General features: G+C 31.8%; 1 protein-coding gene across 5 annotated transcripts in view; it reads right to left on the bottom strand.

The window, feature by feature from the left end:
* Positions 1 to 2,736: 2,736 nt before the first annotated feature.
* The window catches only part of LOC111641721 (upstream stimulatory factor 2-like), a 109,346-nt gene continuing 99,722 nt past the window's right edge, over positions 2,737 to 12,360 (bottom strand). For all 5 annotated transcript variants that reach the window (XM_023387930.1, XM_023387932.1, XM_023387928.1 and 2 more), the window contains exon 7: positions 2,737 to 5,045. The gene's annotated coding sequence lies outside the window, so the exon portion shown is untranslated. The remainder of the gene's footprint in view (positions 5,046 to 12,360) is intronic.

Here is a 12,360-nt window from a genome sequence, read left to right as displayed (position 1 = left end):
ACTTGATTATCACACCATAATTTTAACATTGTTTCCATCTCAGCGATAATACCGTGACGTTTACGAATGATGCTTGAATTTAAAGATTGAGTATTTTTCGCAGCTTCGAGAATTTTTTCTTTACCTTTTATAATTGTTCTGACCGTCGATTCCGGTAGATCAAACTTCTTTTCAATTCACAAATTTTCATTTTTGTATCGAAGTCATTAATAATGTTAACTTTACATTCCGAAGATAAAGTTTTTCTTTTCTTGTTTGATGCAGAAGAATCAGTTCTACTTCGTTTGGATGACAGTAGAGTCTCTCAAGTCTCCGTAGATAAAACAAACAGAAATAAATAGCACAAAACAAATTGTAGATATGCGTCGATTCCGCGCGACACGTCCGAACGTGTAAGCTGAACAATAGTGTGGGGGGAGTGAGTAATCAAGAGTTGCGTGGCGCTCAAGCAAAAGACGAATCGGCGAGATTTGAAAATCGCGTAACTCCGGGTTCGCGTAAGTCGAGGTATTATTGTATTTTAAATTTTGATTTCTGCATGATTTGTTATTGAAGACTTATCTTCATTACTGTTTAGTTAAAGTACAATACTTCTTTGCTTCTATTATGCTGATTTATCCCTCAAAGAAAAACTTGAAATTTTATGGTGCTTAAAGTTGTCAAAAATGAGTCAATGCAATGCTGCTGCACTGTTAAAAATTGCATAGTCAGTCTTGTGGAGTTTGAAAAACACAGTAAATATTGAAATATCAGCATGAAAAAATGAGAACATGATTCTCAAGAAACAAGCCAACATCAAACTAATTCCAAAGAAAGAAAACCCAGAAAAACCGGAAGATTTTAGGCCAATCAGCCTTCTCCCGGTTATGGGAAAAATCTTAGATGGGCTGATTATTAACCGGATAAATTGGCACCAATACAAGAATGGACAAATGAACAAAAACCAATACGGATTCAGACAAGGGAAGTCGACAATTGACGCGGCACTAACAGCTAAAGAATTCATTACCAGTGCATGGAAAAAAGGTAAACACGCAATCCTGATAAAAATTGACTTTAGGAAGGCGTTTGACTACATGTGGTGGCCAGGAATAATGGAGAGGTTAAATGAAATTAAATGTCCACAAAACCTTAAAAACATATTGAAAAACTATCTTGACAATAGACAAGCTGGCTTCCACTCAAACAACATAACGATTAAAAAGAACATCACAAGAGGATGCCCACAAGGCTCAAGAAGTGGGCCAGGCCTTTGGAATCTGGCATTCGATGGGCTGTTGAACAAAATCCCAGACACAGAAGATACACACACACAAGCATTTGCAGATGACGCGCTGGTAATGATAGCAAACAAAAACTGTGACAAGCTAAGAGACGAATCCAACAAAATATTAGAGATAATCAATCAATGGAGCATTAATTACAAGCAACCAATTAATCACTTCAAATGTGAAGCTTTAGTATGCACAAGGAAGGACAAAGGAAACCAATTAAAAAAACCAATAGCAGTGNTACAAAAAAAAATATATATATATTGGAGTAGACCAAGATATAAGCGCCACAGCACTAGCAAAAATTTAAATTTGCCGACTGGAATGCTTTCGGTTAACCGACTTTCGGATAAACGACGCTCTACTGTACATTATTAGTATAGTATATCCCATGTAATTAGTATATCGCTATTAACCAACTTCGCGTTGAATTTTCATCGATGATAAGCCTAACAAATTTTTTTAAAGTAATAATTGTCGCTATTGTATCGTTAAAAATTATTTTATCGCTCACAAAACAACCAACCGCTCATAATTAGAAAATTAAGTCTCGTTTAAATACTGGCCTCCCTTCAATGGTCGAGCCGTATTGCCAGCTAAAACACGCAAAAATTTAACAAAAATAATATTAAAGTAGCCAAGACATAGCCAAATATTGTAGTGCCACATCACTAGTGGACATTTGAAATTTGCCGACAGAACGGTCGGTTAACATATGTGACGGTTAATCGATGCTCTACTGTATTACCTTTAAAATACAATTCTAATAATAATGAAATAACATAAGGTTATTTAATTTTAATGTGACAAATGTGCACGATTTTCTTTGCACAACTTTGTAAAATCTGGTTGCTTTTTGGTCAGCTTCAGTCTCAAGTCATCTTCGAGTTGAAGTCGGTGACGATCATTGGCATAGCCAGTTTTGTTATGGGGGGCCTAGTAGAGGCCAGCCTGACACAAAATTGAATTATTTCAAATTATTGTTCATTAAAATGAAATTTCCATAGGAATCGACAATAACTTAACACACATGAAAACTAAACATCACCACTGACGATGTTTAGTTTTCATGTTTGTCATGGCCGAAAATCCGCTCTCGCAGAGGTATGTTGTACAGTACAAAATGGTAGTAAATATTTTATTGCTGCTTCGCTGACATGATAATAATGATACTTGTACAATTTTTGTTTCTTGCGTAACAATTTAGGTATTGTCACAAATGCATTTTTAAAAATGAAATTTCGAGAATATTTTTAGTTATAAATAAACGAATTTGTGCATTCCACATCATGTTGTAAATTGCCGAAATTTTGATGGTCCCCCATTATTTTTTTGATTGCTTCATCTCATGCATTTAAATTTTAAATCGACCGATTTTAGATTGCCGCGCGTACCCCCAAGGATACGCGTACCACTAATTGGGAACCATTGATCTAGATGAATTTTTAATTTAAAAAATTATCAATTGGAATTGACTAAATCTTTATTGAACACTTTCTGTAATAGCTCTCTTCCATTATCACCATGACAATTACGGATGCTAATAATTTTTATAAACATGTGAAACTTTACATTTGCATCCATGCCGATACCCCCTTTGTACATTTAATTATATCTCGTTGTTATAACCACCAAATTTTTAAAAAGAAAATAAGTACTTTGGTATTTTACAATTCTCTCTTCTAGTCAGTAACATACGTATTATACAAATCATGTATTTAATAATAATTCTACAAAATTTAAATGATATATTTAAACAAGAAACCGTAACAGCCATAATTAAAAACGATTCCACTTACAGAAAACTGAGCGAACTTACTCTAATGGACACTCCTTCCGATCTCGCACCGTTTAATTTACACATACTTGGAATAAAGAATAACCACACTTGAAACTATATTAACAAAATAAAATCATCCCATTTTTATGGACACAAAAAAAGCACAGCTTCATTCTTTGCATGTAATACTTTAACAATAATTTTCAATAATAAACGTGAAACAGGAAAATTAACTTTAGAATTAAAAAATTAAAATTATCTATATATATATTATGGTAATTTAAATTAATCTAAGGTTAGAAAATATTTAAAACGGGCAGTTAAAATTATATTTTATCCGAAATATTCAGTGATGACGATAAATGTAAAAATCAGATTAGCATTGCACAAGAAAGGAACTATTTCACTTTATAAACATACAAAAACAAAAAAAGCCTATCAACTTTGATTTCACTTTCTTAGAAAAAATACAAATTTTGTACTTTGGATAGCTCATTCGGCAATTTTTAAAAATAAATTTACTATTTACTTAAATCACTTTAGCAACCATAATCATATATATTAGTAATATGTATAAAAGTCTACCTACGAAGTAAATTAAAAAAAAAATCAAATGTTAATTTAAAAACTGATCAGATAGTTCTAAAATATATGAATTATTTTGTTTTAATATGATTTCTTAACAAAACAAAAAAAATTTATAAGAAATAACAAATGGAAATATATAATTTGACAATTTATTAATGCACATCTAGACATCTCATTATTGAACTGTAGAGATTTAGAATATGGGCATCTTTTTTCCTTTTTTTTTTTTACAATATGCCTCACTGCAAGCAACACCCTAACCACAAAACTGTGTGTGTGCGCAGTAAGGTAACAAGATATTCTACATAAATTATCCCCACAACTAAAAATGACATAGTAATACAGATATTCAATCTAATATAAACCATGAAGTCATGAAATATATATTGATGATTCTTTAAAGTGTCCTTTCCGTTTTTTTTTTTACTGAAATAAAATTCCAATTATTATAAATTTTTCTACAGAAAGATTTTTTCTAAAATACATCATAATAATATGACTGCATACATGAAGAACTTTTTATATATAAATGATTGGCTGCTGTAGTTTGATTACCTTTGGTAACTTGGTTACCAAAATGTCAATTATTTTTGCACAGGTGGGGCAATCCAGTGTAGAATGATTGGCAGGTATCGAAAGATTTTATACGTACGTCAAAGTATTTCATGGCCAGATTCAATTTACAAGCTCCCTAACATAAATTCAAATCACAATATCAGGGCACGTTTCTTCCCTTGTGGAATGCTTTGTAAGCATAAAATTATTGAAGTCATATTCCAATGAATTCTTTTCATTCAAATTCATTTAATTCCACATAAATTCTATTATATGTTCTGGAAAGCAGTCTCTTGTCATTTATGTTTATGAGAATTTCTCGCCACAACTTCACTTCTTTTAATGACAAACTAATTTTCAGATCTGTACAAGTAATCATTTCGACTTGCACACATCTGTTATGACTGTACACAATGTGTGTAACAAGCAACAAGTGTTCCAGATGCAAACAGGCAAGGATCTTACATACATATATATGTATATATACGTATGTACGTATATATACACATATGTGTTATTTTTATTTATTTATTTATATATATTTATATATATATATTTATATTTATATTTATATACAGTAGCACTGTGTCTTGAGTAATGCTATAGGAGAAGTAACAAATTTGAACAACAAAAAGGTGCATATTCTCATCTTTGCAACAGTCCACTCCTGAAAAAAACCATTCTGTTAACAATCAAATAGCTTCTTCCAAGTGTCTGGCCTCATCTAGTGAGAAATACATGAAGAAAAGGCATAAAATGCCTTGAGCAAACTTGGTAAACAGTATTCATCTCTATTTCTGCAAACTTGAAATTCAAGTTACAGACTGGCAGATGCCAAAAATTATCTATACCTGTAAATAAAATAAACATATTTAGACATTCATATCAATTTTTAAATAACATATTAAATATCATATTTTATAAAATATTTAAATGATAAACAGTGTGTGAAAATGTGTTTGTAGATCAAAATTAAATATCTTGCTACAACCCAGGCAAAAAGAATTTGAACATCATGAAAAAAAAATAAAATTTTTAAGTTTTTATTTAATTTTCTTGTAAAATAATAAGCTCAATGTTCAAAACAAAAATATGTTTCATTCATTGGATTAATAAATGTTTATCAATTTAATTTCAAATAAATAAACCAAACCATTTTTCAAAAAAAAAATAAATAAATTATTTTTACATATAAAACAGCATTTAAAAAGTTTTTGAACATACAGGAAATTGGGAAAATGTATTTGAACACTATTCTAAATTTACACATTTGAGCAATCTAATTTGAATGGAAGAAGCCATTAGCTTTAAGTGATGTGTTTGTATCATTTTCTAAGTAAACAGTAATGTTTACCAGTCTTTGCTTAAACAATGGTCTCAATCAATGAATAAATAAATTATAAAGCTATAAACATCCACCAAAACCCGATGCTTGGCAAATAGACACCCATGATTACCATAAATAATTGGGCTATAATTTGGAAATATTAATTATGAATTACAAATAAATTTGGCACTAGAGGTGGTGTTAGGCGCCATCTGGTATTAAATTTAATAATTATAATATTTAATTAATTAATTTAGAATAAATTTCATAAGAGATGGCACCTAACACCTCCCTCTAGTGCCAAATTTATTTGTAATTCATAATTAATATTTCCAAATTATAGCCCAATTATTTATGGCAATAGTGGGTGTCTGTTTAAATTATAAAGTTGCTACATGATGAAAAAAAAACCAAAAAACAAGTTGCCACATATGTAGATGCATCTTTTAGGAAATGTAAATTACACTTGGCAAAAGTTTATAGACAAAGGAGACAAAAACCATCAAGGCTCAAGATCACCTACTGAAAAAAATACATTTAAAAAAATCAAAAAATGTCTTCCAACAACCAACAGACTGCCGAAAATCTATCGGGCTAGTTTTATGCTAATTATTAAATAAATTACGTAATCAACTTGGTACTAGAGGTAAGCGTTAATAACCGTCGATGGTTAAGTAGTTAGATTATATACGCTGGAAGAGGAGATCGGATCAGAGGTCCGGGTAGCGTAACTGGCAACGCATCTGCACGGTAAGCAGGAGTTGTGGGTTCGAGTCCCGCTCCGGGCCGATTTTTTCTCCCAGCGGTTCCAAATTATTTAAATTAATTAAAATTGTTTATAATTATTAATATTAATAAGAGATGGCGCCTAACGCTTACTTCTAGTACCAAATTGATTACGTAATTTATTTAATAATTAGCATAAAACTAGCCCGATAGATTTTCGGCAGTCTGTTGGTTGTAGCTATATTATATATCGGGTTGGAGATGTTTGTAATGTCTTCCAATCAATTAATTGTGAAATGGGAGAAAAATAAATGTTTGTGACAGAACAGTAAGAGAATGAACACAGGATTTTCATTTAAACACAGCCAAGGAATAAAAAAAACAAGCATTTAAAGGGCAAGACAACACAAAAATTAAAAAATAGGAGACAAGAAAAAGGTTATCTGAGAAATTTAAGAAAGATTGCCTGAATAGGAACACCATTTTCAACAAATTTAATTATTTGGGGCTACATGTCAGTTGAGGCATTATTGAATCTGAAAATATATGTATTCTTAATATAGCTGTAACAGCAAAAGTGTATGAAGGAATTTTAGAATCATTTCTGACTCCACAATTGAAAATCACTTTGGTGATGATGTTTTTCAAAATGATAATGTTATTCCATCAAGCCAAATGAATTAAAGAATTTTTGTAGTTTTTTCTAATTCAATGTCATGACTTGGTGCATTTATCGACACTTGGCAAATAATTTCATCATCCACTTTTAATTCATACAGATACGCGTTTCGGGCTTTCGCCCCTCTTCAGTCTGTTACATGGATAGGTTGTATCTTCTGTATACAGTATTTGTCAGGCACCTTCCGGACTTCCCACTTCCCTTCCCTTCCGACTTGACGGCCTCCCCCACATGCCTCGTAACTTGTAACGTCTCACTCCCTGAGTGCCACACACAGCCTCACCTGCGACTGTATAAACATTCTATTTTAATAACTGTAGCCAGTTTTTATGAATGTCAATGCTTAGATTCTTGTTAATATTATTTTTGTCTGTAGTAATTTCATAGCTTTCCTTGAATTTTCTTTTGTACCAATTTTTTCCTTTGTGTACTATTATAACATCATTCTTATCTATTTTGCAGTTGTGGGTTGTGCAATGTTCGTAAAAAACAGAGTTGATTCTATTATACTTCAGGTCCGCGATGTGTTCTTTTAGTCTTGTTTCTAATTTTCGTTTTGTTTCTCCAATGTATACTTTTGGCGGTTCACATGTGCAAGCTATTTTATAGACGACTTTGGTAGTGTCTGGTTGTTTATTTATGCCAGGTTCAGCCTTCCAAATTCTTTTTTGCAAGTTGTTATAGTTGGGGCTAGCTTTATATTTATTTTATGAAAACTTTTGTTTACCTGTTCAAAGAAGCCACGAATGTAGGGGAAGGAGTAAGATACATATCCCTTATATATCTTACTCTGTTTTTATCTTTGTTTTGTTTATTTTCCAGCCTTTTATTGTTGATTTTACTTCCCAGTTATTTATTATTTGCTTTGGATAGCAGTTTAATAGGAATTTAGTTTGCAGTTTGTTGAGGTGTTTTTTCTTCTTCTGTAGTGAGCTAGTTCTGCTCTCGATTTTTTTATACTCCATGATGAATATGTTTTCTTTTATGTACTGTGGAATGTTTAAATTGTAGTTTAGCACTTTCCTGATCTCGCATGGTTTTGTGTATGGCTTGAATTCAATCTTGTTTGCCTTTCTGGTTATTTTAAATGTCGAGGTAATTTATTTCCATGTTTGCCTCATTTTCTACCTCAAATTTTATGTTATCGTTTAATTTGTTTATTTTTTCTTCTATTTCTTCTAATTTTGTTATTTCTTGGTCATATAGTATAATTATGTCATCCACATATCGTTTATAGAACTTTATGCCTGTAATCTTTTTGATTGCTTGATCTATATCTACCATAACAAATTCTGCTAGCTTCGGGCCTATGACTGATCCCATGCTTATGCCTATCTGTTGTGTGTAGAACTTATTGTTGACTTCGGAATAATTACTCCTGTATACGAATTCTATTAGATCCACTTCTTCTTCCTCTGTTTCAATCTTTTTCAGTGTACTTTCTATTAGATTCCAGGTTATCAAAGGGTACATGTTTATTATATCATGTTTATTATATAAGTTTGTTTGCATGTCCATGAAGTACAGAAAGTACTTCATGTATAATGCATTGGTTAGTGGTTGCAGTGAGTCTTAATTATCATTATCCCAGTGTAGTAAGCAGATATCTAAAAATTTTCTAATTAGTCTCAGAAGAGAAGGGACATTCTTGAACTCAATAAAACGGATAAAATCAGCTATAATCTAATAATCTTAATCTTCATTATCAATACTTATTTCCAGAGCAATGCCAGGCTCATCTGTTAGTCATTAATAAGTTTGATATATGAGCTATATACTACATTGCTTTTAAGTAATAAATCTTTCTGATAAAATAGGTGACAGAGGTATAATTAATGTTAAGAGTTCTCAAAGAATATTCTTTTAGACTGATTGTAAATAGAATTAAAACTATTCCTGGCAAAAATAATTAATCATGCATAGTTATTTTTGGTAAAGTTAAGAATGAAGCTCCAAGTGGCTGAGGATCATAAGCAAAACATTGAACAATTTTATATTGTAATTTATATTCATTCTGATATGTTTTGGTCATAACTAAATATATAAGTATATAGGCTTTCTAGAATATTGTTATTTTCTCCATATCTTTCTGATTTAATTTCTCAGCTTCTTTAGTTTATAGGAATGCAATTCAAATGTACAGGTGTAGGGGCCGAGGGGGAGAGAAACTCAACGAACGATAATAGGCGATATATATCGTCGTCGTTTCCCTTGCCGTTGGGATTGCAGAGCGGTAACAATCAACAACATGTGGAAGCAGTTGAGTCAGAGATAGATGCTTCATTTACAAACAACACAACCATTTATTAAACACGAAAGATGCTTACAAGATTTCCGTGATCTTGGAAGTTCTGCGGCGGCTGCGGCCTCTGGGTCTTCCTCTCCTTTCCAAGATAGTCCCATTTTAAAAGTGTGTCCCTTGTTCGCGAACGAACCATTCCATCACGTCTCAACAACTCTGGGATGATGCGGTTGACTTCCGTTGATGGAAAGATGTTGATCCGAGGTCGGGAGGTGGAGACGAAGATGGGTGCGAGACACACACCCAACAACAGGTCCGTCACTTGAAACTTTCAGGAGAAGAAGCCGTCACGTCCTCGAATTTCCGGGGGTTTATCCGTTTTCTCTCAGATTCCCCTTTACGATTGGTCTCTCCTCGTCACCTGATGACAATTCGAAACCTTTCGGGGGTGCGGGAGAGGTCAAAATCGAAGTTTAATTCAATCTCCAACCGGAAATGGTCGACGGACTTACATTCTTCTATTGTTTAAAAGTTAGCATCGCATTTTCATAAAATAAAATCTATCTCTAACTACTATATATTTTTTCCCTAAAACAATTATTTTAACGTGAATTTTAGTGAGGGTTCAGACCTGTCCAGAGCCTCACACAGGTATAACTCATATAACATGATAGTTACATTCCAAAAAAGTGCTGTTATGTGAATTCATGCTATTTGAAACAAAGGACTAATGCACTGTATTACACGCTAATATTAATTTTAGTTAAAATGAGAGCGTTTTTTTTTTCACCAAGTATTGTCATCTCAGCTTTTTTATTGATCTTGATCAGAAATAATCAGCAACATTTTCATACTTTTTATTTTTATCAAAAAAAACTTTTTTATGGATGCTTACTTGAATAAAAAAATAAATATCAAATATGAAGTTTACATTAAAAATTGTAAAATTTTGTAAGGACTCTTTCCAAAATCATGTTGTGCAAGGGTTACCTGTACATGGGTTAATTTTTAATAATGTAAAAATTTCTCAATGGCATCAAATAAGATTTGGTAAGTTAGGTGATATTGCAGCTGAGCCCAATAGATTTTGGAAGTTAGAGAGGTATTCTTTGAAAGCATCTCCAATGGACTGGACTTGTCTCATCAAATATACAGCATTACCTTCTGCTGATGCAATTCTGGTTTTGGCAAGGCCTGTGCTGCTTGACTGACAGTTATCCATAACCTTTTGCACTGTAAGTTGATATACAGGCATCATTTTTCAATGTCTTGTAATGATGATATCAAGCATAGTAACACTTCTTAAGGCATATATGAACATTCACTATTTACAAAGTTCCAAGCAAACATTTCATGAATACTCAGTAGTTTGAATGGTTTACTTGTGATGAATATTTGGTATTTAACATTTTCCAATTCTTGTTGTTAAACTATATTGAATCAAAGCAGATGAATATTCATCTCCATGTATTTGTGTTGTCCATCCACACATTCATTTATTTATTTTTCTGTTTTTGATCTTCAGTATTGCTATTTTAGATTTTTTAAAACTAGATCTAGTTTTTTATCTTTGAACTTGGAATGAACATTTGTTGTTCCTGCAACAAACTGATGCTTGGCAAATAATCAAATGTTAGTATATAAAAAAAAATCTCAAGATGTTTATAAACTGCCACAAGAAAACTTTCCAAATAGATTTAGATAACTTATTTGATATCACACATGCCAAGTGATAAACAGTTTGACAAATAGTTTGGTGAAAAACAAATATTAGGCATTTACCAAATAGTGAATGTATGGATGCACTCTTAGGGAGAGGTTCAGTGCATGCCTTCACATGATGAAGTTTATCATTTTAATTCAGATTACAAGGAACTCAAATGTTAATCTCGCAGACCTTTCCAACATCAGGTAAGTGGTTAACTATGGTAGAATGTTCACAACCAAATGTCATGCTCATTTCTCTCATGATCAAGAATGGGTTGGTTTCCACCAACTGCTGCAGCTTGTTATTCAATAAGATGGAAGGCCTTCTAGAGCATAATTTATCTTCATATTGCCAGCTTTAAATTTACTGAATCAATCATTGATTGTAGACTTGGAGACTACATTCTTGCCAAATGAATGCACCATATGATGATAAGATTCTGCTACTTTTATACCAAATTGTTAATCATAAAGTGCACACATGCAAATTTGATCACATGAAAGCATTGGCAAACCTGACATATTTAAAAAAAATTTCTAAAAAAATAATTCAGTGTAAGAACTGAAGAACTAAGAAAACAAACAGGGTATATAATACAAAAGTAAAAAAAAACTGACAAGAGAAAAACTCAAGGAATACTTTAGACACTGTTTCTTATTTCAAAATTTGAATATTTTAAACAATCCTATAGTAACTCATTTTATCTATCTGATTTTTAGCAGCCAAACTCAATTGAATGCCAGTTAAAAAATCTTTTTATGTCAGTGTATATTTGTGTTAAAAATGTTTATTTTAAATAATTACAATATATATATTCTAATTATTTAAAATAAACATTTATATATATATATATATATATTAGAATGTCCCTTATTTTTCGAATTTTTTTTCCTAACACATATGGTCTAGTTTTGTTTATTTTACCCTTAAATACGTGCACAATAAATTTCAGCTCATTTTGGTCACTAGAACCGTGCCAACTTGCATTGAATCATGTCCATACATGTTGTGCTAGAGAAGTGGCGCATATTCACTTTGATTGCCATTCTAACACAACTTGTTGGGCTATTAACACGTATAGTTTTATTTTTCAAAGATGTCAGTGGAATTATGAAGTGCTAAAAAAACATTTTCTTAGTCAGAGAGATAAGCCACCAAATCACAGGTGCAAAATTACCATCAAATTGGCAAGTACTCACAGTTTTGTTTTTTAACATTTGTGAAGTTAGATTAACTGAGTGAAAGCACAAATCTTGCAATACGCGAGTGTATCATATTTTGGGAAAAAGTTAGAATACCTACAAAATCTATACCTAACTGTTAAGAAATTGGTGAATATTCATTATGTATGGAGAGAGTTGGAAAAAAAAATCTCAAGATGTTTATATACTGCCACAAGAAAACTTTCCAAATAGATTTAGATATCTTATTTGATATCACACATGCCAATGCCCTCAAACATATGACAACAGAGGAAGATTAAA

This window comes from Centruroides sculpturatus, unplaced genomic scaffold (assembly GCF_000671375.1).
Source record: "Centruroides sculpturatus isolate CEXI.00-Female unplaced genomic scaffold, Cexi_2.0 scaffold52, whole genome shotgun sequence".
In the NCBI taxonomy this organism is placed as follows: Eukaryota; Metazoa; Arthropoda; class Arachnida; order Scorpiones; family Buthidae; genus Centruroides; species Centruroides sculpturatus.
The sequence above is the reverse complement of the archived record's forward strand: the minus strand, read 5'-3'. Positions and strand labels throughout refer to the sequence as shown.